The sequence below is a fragment of the Arachis ipaensis genome, chromosome B5 (genome assembly GCF_059453495.1).
Source record: "Arachis ipaensis isolate K30076 ecotype BB chromosome B5, ASM5945349v1, whole genome shotgun sequence".
Taxonomy (NCBI): Eukaryota; Viridiplantae; Streptophyta; class Magnoliopsida; order Fabales; family Fabaceae; genus Arachis; species Arachis ipaensis.
The window spans coordinates 128,211,770-128,226,422 of record NC_142440.1 but is presented as its reverse complement, the minus strand read 5'-3'; the positions used below and the strand labels follow the sequence as shown (position 1 = coordinate 128,226,422).

General features: G+C 36.1%; 1 non-coding gene across 1 annotated transcript; it reads right to left on the bottom strand.

The window, feature by feature from the left end:
* Positions 1-263: 263 nt before the first annotated feature.
* Positions 264-372, bottom strand: LOC148565740 (small nucleolar RNA R71). Its single transcript, XR_015884529.1, has one exon. It is a non-coding gene; the product is annotated as a small nucleolar RNA R71 (small nucleolar RNA).
* Between the last annotated feature and the right edge of the window lie 14,281 nt (positions 373-14,653).

Here is a 14,653-nt window from a genome sequence, read left to right as displayed (position 1 = left end):
TCACCCTGGTGCAACAAAACTGCCAATATCATGGACTTCCTCATGAAGATCCAAATCAGTTTATATCTGATTTTCTGTAGATTTGTGATATTGTGAAGACAAATAGAGTGAACCCAGAGGTGTACAAACTCATGCTCTTCCCATTTGCTCTGAAAGATAAAGCAAAGCTTTGGTTAGATTCCCAACCAAAGGAGAGTCTGAATACTTAGGAAAAGGTTGTTACAGAATTTCTCACTAAATTTTTCCCACCAAAGAAGCTGACTAAGCTCAGGTTGGAGGTTCAGACTTTCAGACAGAAGGAGGGTGAAACTCTTTATGAAGCTTGGGAGAGATACAAGCTACTGACTAGGCAATGCCCTCCGGACATGTTCTCCAAATGGACCCAACTAGATATCTTTTATGAAGGTTTGGGTGAGATGTCCAAGATGAGCCTAAACACTTCTGCAGGCGGTTCACTGCATAAGAAAAAGATACCAGAGGAGACTATTGAGCTGATTGAATTGGTTGCAAGCAACCAATATCTATACTCATCTAACAGGAACCCTGTGAACTCTGAAACCTCTCAGAAGAGAGGCGTGTTGGAAGTGAAAGTTGTTAATGCTCTTCTTGCTTAGAACAAGTTTATGTCTCAGCAAATAAATCTACTTACTCAACAGATGGGTGGCATGCAAGTCTCAACTATCAACACACAAAATTCACCACAAGAAATCTCCTATGACATGACAGGTAATTTTGTGCAAAATGATAATTATGATTATGCTCAACCTTCTTCTGAACAGGTGAATTACATGGGGAGTGATCCTAGGAATCCCAACAATGATCCATATTCTAAGACATACAACCAGAGATGGAGAAATCACCAAATTTTGGATGGAGGGACCAACCTCAGAGACCTCAGAACTTCAACAATAGTTCTCAGGGTGGTTTCCAGCAGAACAATGATTTGGAAGCAATATTGACAGGTTTTAGACAGGAAACCAGAGCATCCATCAAGAACCTGGAGATTCAAATGGGTAAATTAGCCACAAAAGTCACTGAAATTGATCAGAGGACCACTAATAGCCTTCCTGATAACACAATTCCAAATCCAAGAGATGAATGTAAGGCTATCACCTTGATAAGTGGACAAGTGGCAAGTACAGAAGTACAAGTTATGTAGGAAACCAGAGCCTCCATTAGAAACTTAGAGGTGCTAGTGGGCCAACTGAGCAAGCAAATACTTGAGAGGTCTGCAAGTACATTTCAAGAGGATACAATGGTGAACCCAGGAGAAGATTGCAAGGTTATTCAATTGAGAAGTGGTAAAGTATCTAGCTCTGAGACCAAGGCCAATGAAGAGCTAGTTGAAAAGGAAGCTCTAGAGGAGAAGAAGGGAGAAGTGGAGCACACCCCTCAAAAGCGTGCAGACAACCCATTCCCAGACTCTCTTGACACTTATCCTACTTTGCCAAAGGCTCCCGAGTACAAGCCTAAAATGCCATATCCTCAGAGACTTCAGAAGGAGACCAAGGACAAGCAGTTTTCAAAGTTCTTGGAAATCTTCAGAAAGTTACAAATCAATATTCTTTTTGCTGAGGTTTTGGAACAAATGCCTCTCTATGCCAAGTTCATGAAGGAGCTGTTGTCAAAGAAGAAGCCTTTAAAAGGAGATGAGACAGTGGTCCTGACTAAAGAATGCAGTGCCATCATTCAGAATAACTTACCAAAGAAGATGCCAGATCCAGGGAGCTTTCAAATTTCATGCACCTTTGGGAGCACAACCTTTGAGAAAGCGTTATGTGATCTGGGAGCAAGCATCAATTTAATGCCCTTGTATGTGATGAAGAAGCTGCAGATCCAAGAGGCACAACCCACAAAGATAGCATTACAGATGGCAGATAAATCTATGAAGCCTACATACGGATTAGTGGAGAATATCTTGGTCAAAGTGGGTAAGTTCTTCCTCCTAGCAGATTTTATAATTCTTGATACAGGGGAGGATGAGAATGCCTCTATAATTCTAGGAAGACCATTCCTAGCCACTGGAAGAGCTTTGATTGATATAGAAGTGGGTGAATTAGTGCTTAGAGTGCATAATGAGCAACTGGTCTTTCATGTCTTTAAAGATATACATTCAACAGATGAAGAAGAGAGGTGCATGCAGGCTGAGCTTATTGATCCAATCCTTCAAGAACCCCCTGATGATGCACAGCAGAGTCTGTAACTCAAACCTCTTTTGGTAACAATCAGTAAAATTTCTCCTGACATCAAACCTAAGTTTGGTGTTGGAAATGCATCATCCACCAAGGAGGAGGTTTCCAAAAAGAAGAAAATACCCAGGGGATGGAGAAACAAAAAGATCCCCACTGAAGGTTTCTCCCCAGGAATGAAGGTGGTGTTAACTAAGCATCCAGTGTGGATTTATACAGTAAACAGAATTCTCTCTCTGGAGCATATTGAGCTAATTTATGGAGACACAGGAAAGAAATTCAAAGTAAGGGGTGAAGAGCTGAACCCCTATGATCCTCCTCCTTAGAGGAGCTGACCGTCAAGCTAGTGACGTTAAAGAAGCGCTTGTCGGGAGGCAACCCGATAATTTCGTATCCTTAGTTATTCTTCGTAGTAGTAGCTTTCTTACTTATTTGATTTTTATTGAGTTTTTATTATTTTTCTGATCATGCAGCTATTTTAGAACAGGAACCGAAGATTCCTCTTACTATTTGTTTTTATTTTCAGTTATTCTTTGCTTGAGGACAAGCAAACCTTTAAGTTTGGTGTTGACGCTTCGCTTAAGAGTTTTCTGTTTATTTTTATTAAGGGAGGTGAATCATCTTCACAAAGGAGCACAACCTGAAGAATAAAACGACCGCTCGGATAACTAAGGTGGTTGAGTTCCTTTCATTTTTTCTTTCCCGCTTTTATTATGTTATGTTCTGGTTTCCTGCTACTTTGTTTTGTTTATTGCATGATCTTTTATTAGTAGATTCATAGGTTCTAGTTTAATTTTCTGTTAAGTGCTTTAATTCTGAAAATATGTCTAATGTATTACTCACTGAGCTTGAAATTCAAATAAAAAAAATACAGAAGTGATGTATTGCATGAGAAAGTGAGTTTATATTGAAGAATAGTCTTATTTACTTAGATGTGGTGGTACTTTTTGTGATTCTAAATGCATGACTTGAACAGTGCATATTTTTGATAGTGAAGTTTATGAATGTTAAAATTGTTGGCTCTTGAAAGAATGATGAAAAAAGAGAAATGTTATTGATAATCTGAAAAATCATAAAATTGATTCTTGAAGCAAGAAAAAGTAGTGAAAAACACAAAGCTTGCGAAAAAAATTTATATAAGATAAAGAAAAAAAAAAGAAAAGCAAGCAGAAAAAGCCAATAACCCTTCAAACTAAAAGGCAAAGAGTAAAAAGGATCCAAGGCTTTGAGCATTAATGGATAGGAGGACCCAAAGGAATAAAATCCTGGCCTAAGCGGCTAAAATCAAGCTGTCCCTAACCATATGCTTGTGGCGTGAAGGTATCAAGTGAAAAGCTTGAGACTGAACGGTTAAAGTCGTGGTCCAAAGCAAAAAGAGTGTGCTTAAGAGCTCTGGGCACCTCTAACTGGGGACTCTAGCAAAGCTGAGTCACAATCTGAAAAAATTCACCCAGCTATGTGTCTGTGGCATTTATGTATCCAGTGGTAATACTGGAAAATAAAATGCTTAGGGTCACGGCCAAGACTCATAAAGTAGCTGTGTTCAAGAATCAACATACTGAACTAGGAGAATCAATAACACTATCTGAATTCTGAGTTCCTATGGATGCCAATCATTCTGAACTTCAAAGGATAAAGTGAGATGCCAAAACAATTCAGGATTGCAGTTGTAAACCCCACTATAAGAAGAGACATGAGCTTAATCGAACTCTCATTCTCATGCAAATTCACATCCTAAGCTTATATTAGTTCTGGTTGCTTGAGGACAAGCAACAGTTCAAGTTTGGTGTTGTGATGCGTGAGCATCTTTCCTATCTTTTCCTAGTGAATTTGCATCTAAATTATTGAGTTTAATAAAGAATTAATTATCTTTTAGCCAATATGGATGCTACTTTGAATCTTGTGCAATTCTGTTTATTTTAGGTAGCATTCAGCTGGATTTGATAGAGTTTCTGCAAAAGAAGAGATGAAGGCGAATGATGCTGTCAACCCTGACCTCTCTGTACTCAAACCTGAATAACTCGAGTTACAAAGGTTCAATGGACATGATTCCATTGACGTTGGAAAGCTAACTTCCAGAGCTTTCCAATGATATATAATAGTCCATACTTCTTCTCCAAACTCGCTGCCAAGGCTGCGCATAACTTGAGATTTCTCAAGTTAGGCGCAAGACACAACAACAATACGCGAGATTGGTCCTGCCCACTTCAAGTTAGGCGCATTAAAGCCCAAGTTAGGCGCACTAAAGCCCAAGTTAGGCGCAGCTTCACTCAACTAAACTCCAATTCATGCTGCCAAGCCCAAGTTAGGCGTGGATCATAGTGAAGCCAAGTGGTCCCCATCCATCAATTGAAGATTTGCTGATTGTTATAATTAATTCTAATTTAAATTCAAATTTTAAAAAATAGGAAAAGATATTATGTTAGTTTAAAAGATAGATTTTAAATTAATTAGGATTAGATATAAATAGGGGGATACCACCTCAACATTATTAGATCCCAGACTACCAAAATGCATTTTATTAGAATCCTTATTTTCTACTCTGAACCATGAGCAACTAATTCTCCATTGTAAAGGTTATGAGCTCTGTCTATTCTATGGATTAATTTTATTGCTTTTTCTATTTTAATTTATGCATGGATTTATAATTTAAGAATTGTTTTCGCTCTTTATCTTATGAATTTGGGTGGAACGGAAGTATGACCCTCTTTCTATTTGAGTTCTTATATAACTTGGAAAAGCTCTTTACTTGAACAACAGCTTGAAAACATATTCTCCTAAATTTTAATTATTTGGATTTAACGGGATACGTGACATATAATCCTTTTATTTTTGGGTAATTAGAGTTTTTGTGGCATATAAACTGGAATTTGATCATGTAGCTTCTAATTGGAATTAATTGACCAAGGAATTGGCAGTTAATGAATTTTAGAGGAGACTAGAAAGGTCTAAGGAATTAGGGTCTAGTCACAGATAGTTTGCCATAAATTAAATCCTACATGATTAAAATAGTTAGTAAGAAAAATTAATCCGGAAAAATAGATAACTCTGAAACCTTAACTGCTTTCTCAATATTTTATTCCTCACCTATTCACCTGCCTGTCTTCAAACTCTTCTTTATTGTTTAATGCTTTTGAACTTCTAAACACTATTTTCTGTTTCTCTAACTAAGCCTATCAAATACTATTGTTGCTTAATCCATCAATCCTCGTGGGATCGACCCTTACTCACGTAAGGTATTACTTGGTACGACCCGGTGCACTTGCCGATAAGTTAGTGGGTTACAAATTCCGCACCAGTAACCGCACCATGAAAAAGGATTTTTTTTAAAACATGAAATTACATCATCTATGATTTGACCTTGAAAGGAATTGATATAAGAAAGAAAAAGTGATTTGATTTTATTAAAAATTAAAATAGAAAGTAATTTAAATTTGAAATTTTTTTACTAAAGGACAAAAGGAATAAAATAAAATAAAAACACATGGATAATGTAACACTCATTTAGGGCCCATAGGTGGTTGGGTTTAAGGAAACACATAGGACCACTGAGAATCTGAATTTTTAAGGTCGGCCCAGATGATTCAGCATATGCAATAAGGCCCAGAGAGCGAAGTTCAGAGAGATGGTTCTTCATATGCCCAGAATTGTCTCATCCCAACCTATGAGACAAAAACTTCAACAAACACATCAATAATTTTCAAACAATGAATCATGACATAAAATCCCTAGACTAGTCTTAAGCATGCAGAATCTGTCTTCAGCGAGTGATTTAGTAAAAATATCAGCTCATTACTCTTCTGATTTAACAAATTGAATGCCAATATCCCCTTTTTGAACATGTTCTCTTATCAAGTGAAATCTCACTTCAATATGTTTAGTTCTAGAGTGCAAAACTAGATTCTTTGAAATATTAATGGCCCTCATATTGTCACACACAAGAGAATATCTTCAACATTTAATTTATAATCAGCAAGCTGTGTTTTTAACCACATAAGCTGAGAATAACAAGAAGAAGCAGCTATATACTCAGCCTCTACAGTAGATAAAGCCACTGTGGACTGCTTCTTACTTGACCAGACATTTATAGACTTTCCAATGAAATAACATGTGCCTGATGTGCTCCTTCTATCAACTCTATCACAAGCAAAATCTGTATCACAATAACCAACTGCAGAAAAATTATCAGTCTTAGGATACCATAAACCAAAATTGGATGTGTCATGAACATATCTAATGATCCTTTTAACTGCTGAAAGATGTGACTCTTTTGGTTTTGATTGGAATCTTGAACACATTCCAACACTTTGCACAATATTAGGTCTAGAGGAAGTTAAGTACATAAGAGAGCCAATCATTCCTCTATATCTAGTCTCATCTACATCTTTCTTAGTTTCTCCTTTTTCTAATTTTGAATTAGGGTGCATTGGAGTTCCCATGGGTTTGGTATATTTCATACCAAATTTTTAACTAGTTCCTTGGCATACTTCTCTTGATGAATAAAAATACCAAGTTTAGTTTGCTTAATTTGAAGTCCAAGAAAAAAATTAAGTTCACCCATTATACTCATGTCAAATTCACTTGTCATGAGTTTTCCAAATTCAGTACAAAGGGATTCATTGGCTGATCTAAAAATAATGTCATCAACATAAATTTGGACTAGAATGAAAGAAACATTAGAATTCTTGATAAACAGAGTAGTGTCTGTGGTGCCTCTTTGAAAATCATTTTTCAACAGAAAAGAGCTAAGTCTCTCATACCAAGCTCTAGGAGCTTGTCTTAAACCATAGAGAGCTTTTGATAGTTTGAAAATATGGTTAGAAAATTCTTTATTTTCAAAACCAGGTGGCTGAGCCACATACACTTCTCTATCTATCACATCATTCAAGAATGCACATTTCACATCCATTTGATATAATTTAAAACCACAAAAAGCAGCATAAGCTAGAAGAAATCTTATGGCTTCTATTCGGGCAACAGGGGCAAAGGATTCATCAAAATCTATTCCCTCTTCTTGGTCATATCCTTGTACCACCAATCTTGCTTTATTTCTAGCAATGCTTCCATCTTCACCAAGCTTGTTCTGAAATATCCATTTGGTGCCTATTACTTTCTTTCCACTTGGCTTTGGAACCAATGTCCAAAATTGGTTCTTCTCAAACTCATGAAGCTCATCCTTCATTGCCTTTACCCAAGAGGGGTCGTCAAGAGCTTCCTTGACGTTTTGAGGCTCCCTTTGAGACAGAAAAGCAATGTTAGTTTCTTCATTTGCCTTCCTAGTAGAAGAACGAGTTTTGACACCATGTGAAACGTACCCGATGACAAATTCCTTGGGATAATTCTTTAAGAATCTCTATTCACGAGGTCTAGTGGACTTGGAGGCAGATTCAGTCAATAAGGGATTCAAGGAACTGGTAGTTTCAGGATGTTCTCCAGATTCATGAGACAAAACAGAATTATCTCTTGCAGAATTTTTAGCAGCTGCAGTTTCTGATTCAACTTGCTCAGAATTCTCATTTTCATGATTTTGTGCCTTTTCAACATCCTTTTGAACCTGATTTCCTATATCACAGTCTTCCAAAACACTTTGAACCAAGTTAGTATCACAAAATGTAACATGTATAGACTCCTCAATTATTCTAGAATCTTAATGATAAACTCTATATGCTTTACTATTTGTGGAGTATCCTACAAATAAACACTCATATGCCTTTGGATCAAATTTTTCCAAATTATCTTTATTATTAAGAACAAAGCATTTGCATCCAAAGATATGTAAGTAATTTAAATTTGGTGGGTGACCTTTCCAAAGTTCATAAGGTGTTTTCTTCAAAAGTTTCCTTATGATAGTTCTATTTAAAATGTGGCAAGCAGTGTTAACCGCCTCAGCCCAAAGGAATTTTGGAACATTACTCTCACAAAGTATAGCTCTTGTCATTTCTTGAATACTCCTGTTTTTTCTTTTCACAACACCATTTTGTTGTAGTATTCTTGGACAAGAGAAGTTGTGTGATATTCCAAATTTCTCACAAAAGGATTCAAATTAATGGTTTTCAAATTCAGTTCCATGATCACTTCTTATAGAAGAAATCTTTAAATCCTTTTCATTTTGAACTTTCTTGCTAAAAATTTCAAAGGCCAAAAAGGCTTCATTTTTGTGTGCAAGAAATAAAACCCATCCAAATCTAGAGTAGTCATCCACAATTACTAAACCATAATGTTTACCACCTAATTAAGCTTTGAATTCCTGTTGGACCAAATAAATCAATATGTAGCAATTCAAGTGGTCTTTTAGTAGAGATATCTTCCTTTGATTTAAATGAAATCTTTGTTTGTTTTCCCATTTGGCAAGCATCACAAGCGCTGCCTTTGTCAAACCTTATCAAAGGAAGACCTCTTACTAATCCCTTCTTGACAAGTTTGTTTATTTGAAACATACTTGCATGGCCTAATCTCTTATGCCATAGCCACTTTTCAGACTCTTTAGAATGAAAACAAGCTACATTTTGATCCTTTAGTTCATCAAGGGTAAGTCCATACACATTATCACAACGCTTAGCAATAAACAATACTTCATTGGTCTTTTCATTTACAACACAGCATTCCAATCTTTTAAAAATCACCAAATAACCTAAGTCACACAATTGAATTATACTAAAAAAAATTATGCCTTAAGCCATTTACTAAGAAGACATCATCAATGAAAGTAGATTGATTGTTACCTACTTTTCCAACAGCCACAATTTTACCTTTTCCATCATCTCCAAAGGTCACAAAGCCTCCATCATACTTGTTTAGTTTGATGAAAAAAGTTGACCTTCTAATCATGTGCCTTGAGCATCCACTGTCCAAGTACTACATCTCCCTTTTGTTCTTGGATGCTAGACAAATCCGCGTTAAAACTTCAAGTAACCTTAGGTATCCAAATTAATTTGGATCCTTTGAAGTTAATCTACCTTGATTGCCCAAGTGCATTGAAATCACAGACAACATTGTAAATTTGGTTTCCTACTATTCTTTTTTCAATGAAGCATTGTGAGTATGAGTGACCAAATTTCTTATAATTAAAATAATAATTTTCTGATGCATGTTGCTAAAATGGAGATGAGTTATGATGCTGGAAATGATTAAAGGACTGAAATTTTCTGGTTTTTGGAAGAGGTGCATTTCTTTTGATAAAATGATTTTTGTTATGATTTTTTCTTTTTGCAAAAGCATTCCAACAAAAATTTTTGAATGTGTTTTGGCTTTTTGAAGATGAGGTTCTATTGTTAAATGTTGGTTTTTTGAATGTAATCTCATTGGTTGGAACATAGCCAAGACTCGACTTGTTAGAAACAGTTTCGGTTCTTGAAGACAAAGTATTTTCATTTGAAAAGGAACTTCCAAAATTTTCTTCATATATGGGAACATGTCCTAAAACAGATTTGTCCATGTTGGACTTAGTTTTCGATGAAGAGGCCAGAAATATTGTAGGAGATCTATCAAAAAACAGCATCATCATTTGTCACATATCCTTAACTAGATTTTTCAAACAATGGTCTTTGACTTGCAAGTAATTTGTCCAAGTTGCTAGAAAGCAAATTTTGCTAAGTCAGCATTAATCTTTTAATCATTTCATTTAGTCTTTCATTTTCAGGAATAAGCTCTTGAGAAGGATCCACAATGTGCTTTCCTTTTAGTTTTTCAAGTTTAGATTTTAAAAATCTGTTTTCTTTAATAATATCTAAAGCACATTCAATTTCCTTCACCTTTTCTTTCAAAAACTCATTTTTAGCTTTCAACATTTCTTTTTCAGATTTACATTTAGTGTATTTTTCCAGCAGTTTTGAAGAATTTTGTGTGAGATCATCAATTATAACATGTAAATCATCTATGGACAAGTCATAGTAATTTACCTCATCAAGTTGATCAACACCAGCCATGAAGCAGATTTGTGCTTCGCATTCTGAGTCTTCTTCTTCATCCGACTCATTCTCAAGATCTTCCCAAGATGCCATGATCACTCTTTTCTTTTCTTTCTTTCCTTTTTCTTCCTTCTTGAGCTTCGGACAGTTGAACTTAAAATGTCCAGCCTCCTTGCAATGATGACAACTCACCTTACTCAAGTCCTTCTTGTATTCTTTTGAGCTTGAACCCTTGGACTTGCCTTTGTTCCACATTAGCCTTCTAAGTCTCCTAGCAAAAAATACAAGTTCATCATCTAAAAAACCATCACTAGACTCACTCTCTTTTGATTCTATTTTTGACTTAAGGGCTATTCCCTTTTTCTCTGAGTCCGGGCTTGTGTGTGTGGCTTCATAGGCAAGGAGTTTTTCTCTCATCTCATTATAGGTTATGGGACTTAGGTTGTTACTCTCGGCTAGGACGGTGGCTGTTGTTTCCCATTCCTTTGTGAGGCTTCTAAGTAGTTTTCTCACTAAGGTTTGTTCTGAGTAGGTTGTACCCATAGCATCGAGGTTGTTGATTATGATTAAGAATCTCTCAAACACTTCATCAATACTTTCTCCATCCTTCATGTTGAACATCTCGTATTCTTTTTCGTAGTATATCAATCCTCGTTTCTTTGACCTGTTTAGTGCCTTCGTGTGTAACCTGGAGTTTCTCCCAGATTTCTTTGACTGTCTTGCATCTAGACATTTTTTAGTAAGCTGATAGCACAGTGAAGAAGGTTGATGGCCTTGGCATTCAGTTCTATTTTCTTCTTGTCGTCGTCATTCCATTCAGTTTCTTCTTTTGGAGTCACCACTCTATCAGCACTTGTTTTTGTTGGAATCTTGGGGCCGCTTACAATGATCTTCCATATGTTATAGTCAATGGATTGGATGAAGATCCTCATCCTCTCTTTCCAGTAGACATAGTTCTTTCCGTTGAAGAATGGAGGCCTATTGTTTGACTGGCCTTCAGTTAGAGTGTAGGCAACTGTGGTTGTGCCCAAGTTGTTCGCCATTGGACCATTGCTTCTAGCGGTGAAGCTTGATTCTTGAGACCAAGGCTCTTGATACCAATTGAAGGTTGTAGAAGGCTTAGAGAATGGGGAGTGAATCTATGGCCTTCTTTTACTTTAATCAAATAACCCTTTAATTACAAACTTTCAATCTAAATCTGTTTGAACTCAGCAGCGAAAAATTTATGAGACAATTTCATTTTATCTCATGAATATAAGAAAACAGAACAGAGAAGGGAAGTGAGAAGCTGACACCATCATGTATCCTGTTTCAGTTGCCTTGTGCAATGCAACCTACATCCAGTCTCCACCACAACAGTGGTGAAATTTTCACTATAGTTAAAGTATTACATATACCAATTCCACAGGATTGACACAATATCCTTTCCCTTTCAAGTTCTAACCTAACTTAACTTGGTTATGCTAATACCTAACTCTTCACTCTTAGTGCTTATCCAACTAAGAAACGGGTACCTCACTGGTACAACATACAAGACACAAAACCAACCTAAAGAAATCTAAAATCACTCTAGGCTTTTCTCTCAAGTGTGTCACTCAACCTTTTTATCACTCTTTGGCTTTTACTTGATCTCCCTCTTTATGCCTTTTCACTCTCAAGAAATTACAGAAAGATATACATTAAAAATGAAAACTACAATTTGTAAAACATGAAGGAGATTGATTGCTTCAACAGCCTCTATTACTATGCGATGAACCAGATTTGCTTAACTCTGATTTCGTTCCTCATTCTGGTGGAATGCTCCTTTGATAGAAAGCAGTATCCAAGTTGATGAACTTTCTCAGAGAAGACTTCTCAAAACATGAAATTTAAACCTTGGTTCTCTCTCCTTGCTTCAATAGAAATAAAATTTTTTTCTTTTTGTATCTCCTTGCATGTTGCTGAGATGCTCTCTTCCAGGTCAACCCTCGAGCTTTGTGCTTCACTAACTTAGCCATCCACTTTCTTCTGTTAATCCCAAATTGGAATTTTGGAACAGATCCATTTTTCTTGACTGAAAGACTCAGAACAGCAAAGAAGAAAAGTTTTCAATGGCAATCTCACATATGAACCCTTGAGATACTACTTGGTCCCCAAGAAATGATCTTGGCCTTTGATTCACAGCAGTGTACCTCAGAAATCACTTTTTCCATATATCTCAAAATGAAGTAGCAGAGATTTAGAGAATGAGGGAAGAAAGTAAGATGCATGTAAAAGGAAATGAATCACCTTTAGCCTCTGTCTTAGCTTGATATGGTTTGATTTGGGTGATTAGACCTTAACCTCTTTGCTTAGCTCTTCTCTTTCTTTCTTCTTCAATGATTGACTTAGGAATGAAGCACTCTCTCTCTTCTCTGAGTTCTGTCCAAATTGAAAAAGGAACGTTGCTTTGGAGGCAAGCACTTGGAGAGATTAGCTTGAGAGAATTACATTGGGCTTAGGTTGGATTTGATCCAATTGACCCAGCTGAATTTCTTGCTTTGATTTCTTTGGGCTTCCTTTGTTTAGACGGCCCACTAGTAGATTCATTTTGTTCCATATTGGGCTGCTGCTATGTTTGCTAATTATGGCCTGCATCACTTAATCAGAAATAATCAAAACTAATTTAGTGATTAGCCCACTAAAAATAATGTTTGTCATCATCAATTTAATTTAGTTAATTTCTTAATTCAATAATTCCTCAATCGACTAAATTGAGCCGTCTACATCTATAAAATTTGGTTCATTAAAAAGTTAAATTAGGTCTATTAAGAAACTAAATTGATTTTAACATCTTTGTGGAGTCCAAATAGTTGTCTGCACAGTAAGATAGCGTTGTTTAGACTCTATTTGTTTTTTGTCTCTGTTAGCCGCCAAAGACATGAACACGGTGGTACATGTTCTTTGTTTGGCTTGTGAGACACAAAAATAAGAGAGGCACAGTTGATAAGCAAAAATTGAAGTTCACGGATATCAGAAAGTGCATCGGATCGCCCAGGTAATACCATGGTGAGTGGATATCGTTTCCACGAGGATTAAAGGATTGAGCAAGCAATTGTCAAATTAAATTCCTAATTAAATTAATAAAACCTGATTTTAAGGGGGCAAGATTGTGTCTTGCTGAGAGCTTGAAAACCTTGAGTTCTTGAATGCTTGAATCCTTACAGATAGAAAGCTTGAATGTTGATTTGCGAGAAGGCAGTGATGGTTAGAGTCAAGGGTTTCAAAGATGTTTATACTTTTAGAGAAATCAAACCTTGTTTACTTATCTTGAAGTTTGCAAAGATCTTTCCCGACAAATCTTTAGTAACCGATTTTCAATTCCTTGGTTCCTCAATTTCTCAAGCATTAATTAGTCGTCAGTTAATTAATCAAGAGATTAAGCATAAAAACTGATTTAGTTTTCAAATAAGATTTAAAAGTAGTCCTTAGGTCCAATTACATGTCACATATTCAAGTTAGTCCTGTCTAATAAAATCTTTAGAAGAAAAACACAATTTTCAAAAGTTGTTCTAATCCGAATTATATGTCACTTATTCAAAATTAGAGTGATTGAAAATCATGCACGTGTTACACACTAATTTAACCACTATTCATAGCCGAATTCAAAGAGTCATGTGAAAGAGTTTTCAAGTTTTAACTCAAATATCAAATTTTCCAATTATAATAAAAGAATTCAAAAGAGATTAGCATACCTTTCGATACCACTAATCCGAATGAAGAATGGATAACTCAATCATGAAATAGATCAATGCAAAACTTTAAAATAAAATAAACGTAGATTAATAACCCATAGAAAACATAAACAGAGCTCATAACCCTTTGACAAAAAATTAGTTACCCATCGAAAAGGAAAGCAAACAATAAAAAGAGATTACGGAGGACCTGAATGTCTGGTTTTGGATCTGAAGATCCCCCTCCCTGTGAACTAGGTTCACTTATTTATATTCTAATTCTAGAATACAAATTCAAACTAAACTAATCTTATCTTTTGGATAAAAAGATAAGCTAACTAATTACTGACTTGTAAATTCAAATATTCAAAACAATAATTCAAATCAAATCTAACAACTGAATCCCTTATGTTTCTAGAAAGAATTAATAACTAATCTTCTAGAGTCTTCAACATTTTGAATGTGATTAAGGCCTCTAATGATGTGGATAATTAAACTTGGGCCTTAATTGTGCTTCTTGAGAGTTGTAATTATATTTAATATGGGCTTGTATTAGAGAAAATTGTGCACAAGGTCCATAAGACACACTTCTAGAGACATACACACACCAGGCGTGTGCATTATTGCATGGAGGGATGCTCGGCGGAGATGAGGAGTTAAGGGAGGCAGCTGGGCTTGGAGTTCATCCGCCGGGCACAGGAGATGGCTGCCGAGCGTGCTTCACTCCTTGGATGGTCCGCCAGGCGTGGATTCCATCCGTCAAGCATGGGAGCTTCAATTCCTTTAGGGCACGCTTTTGTTTTCTTAGGCCATGTTTTTGTTGTTTTTGAATTTTTCCTTTGATTTTTGATTATTTTTTAGTGAA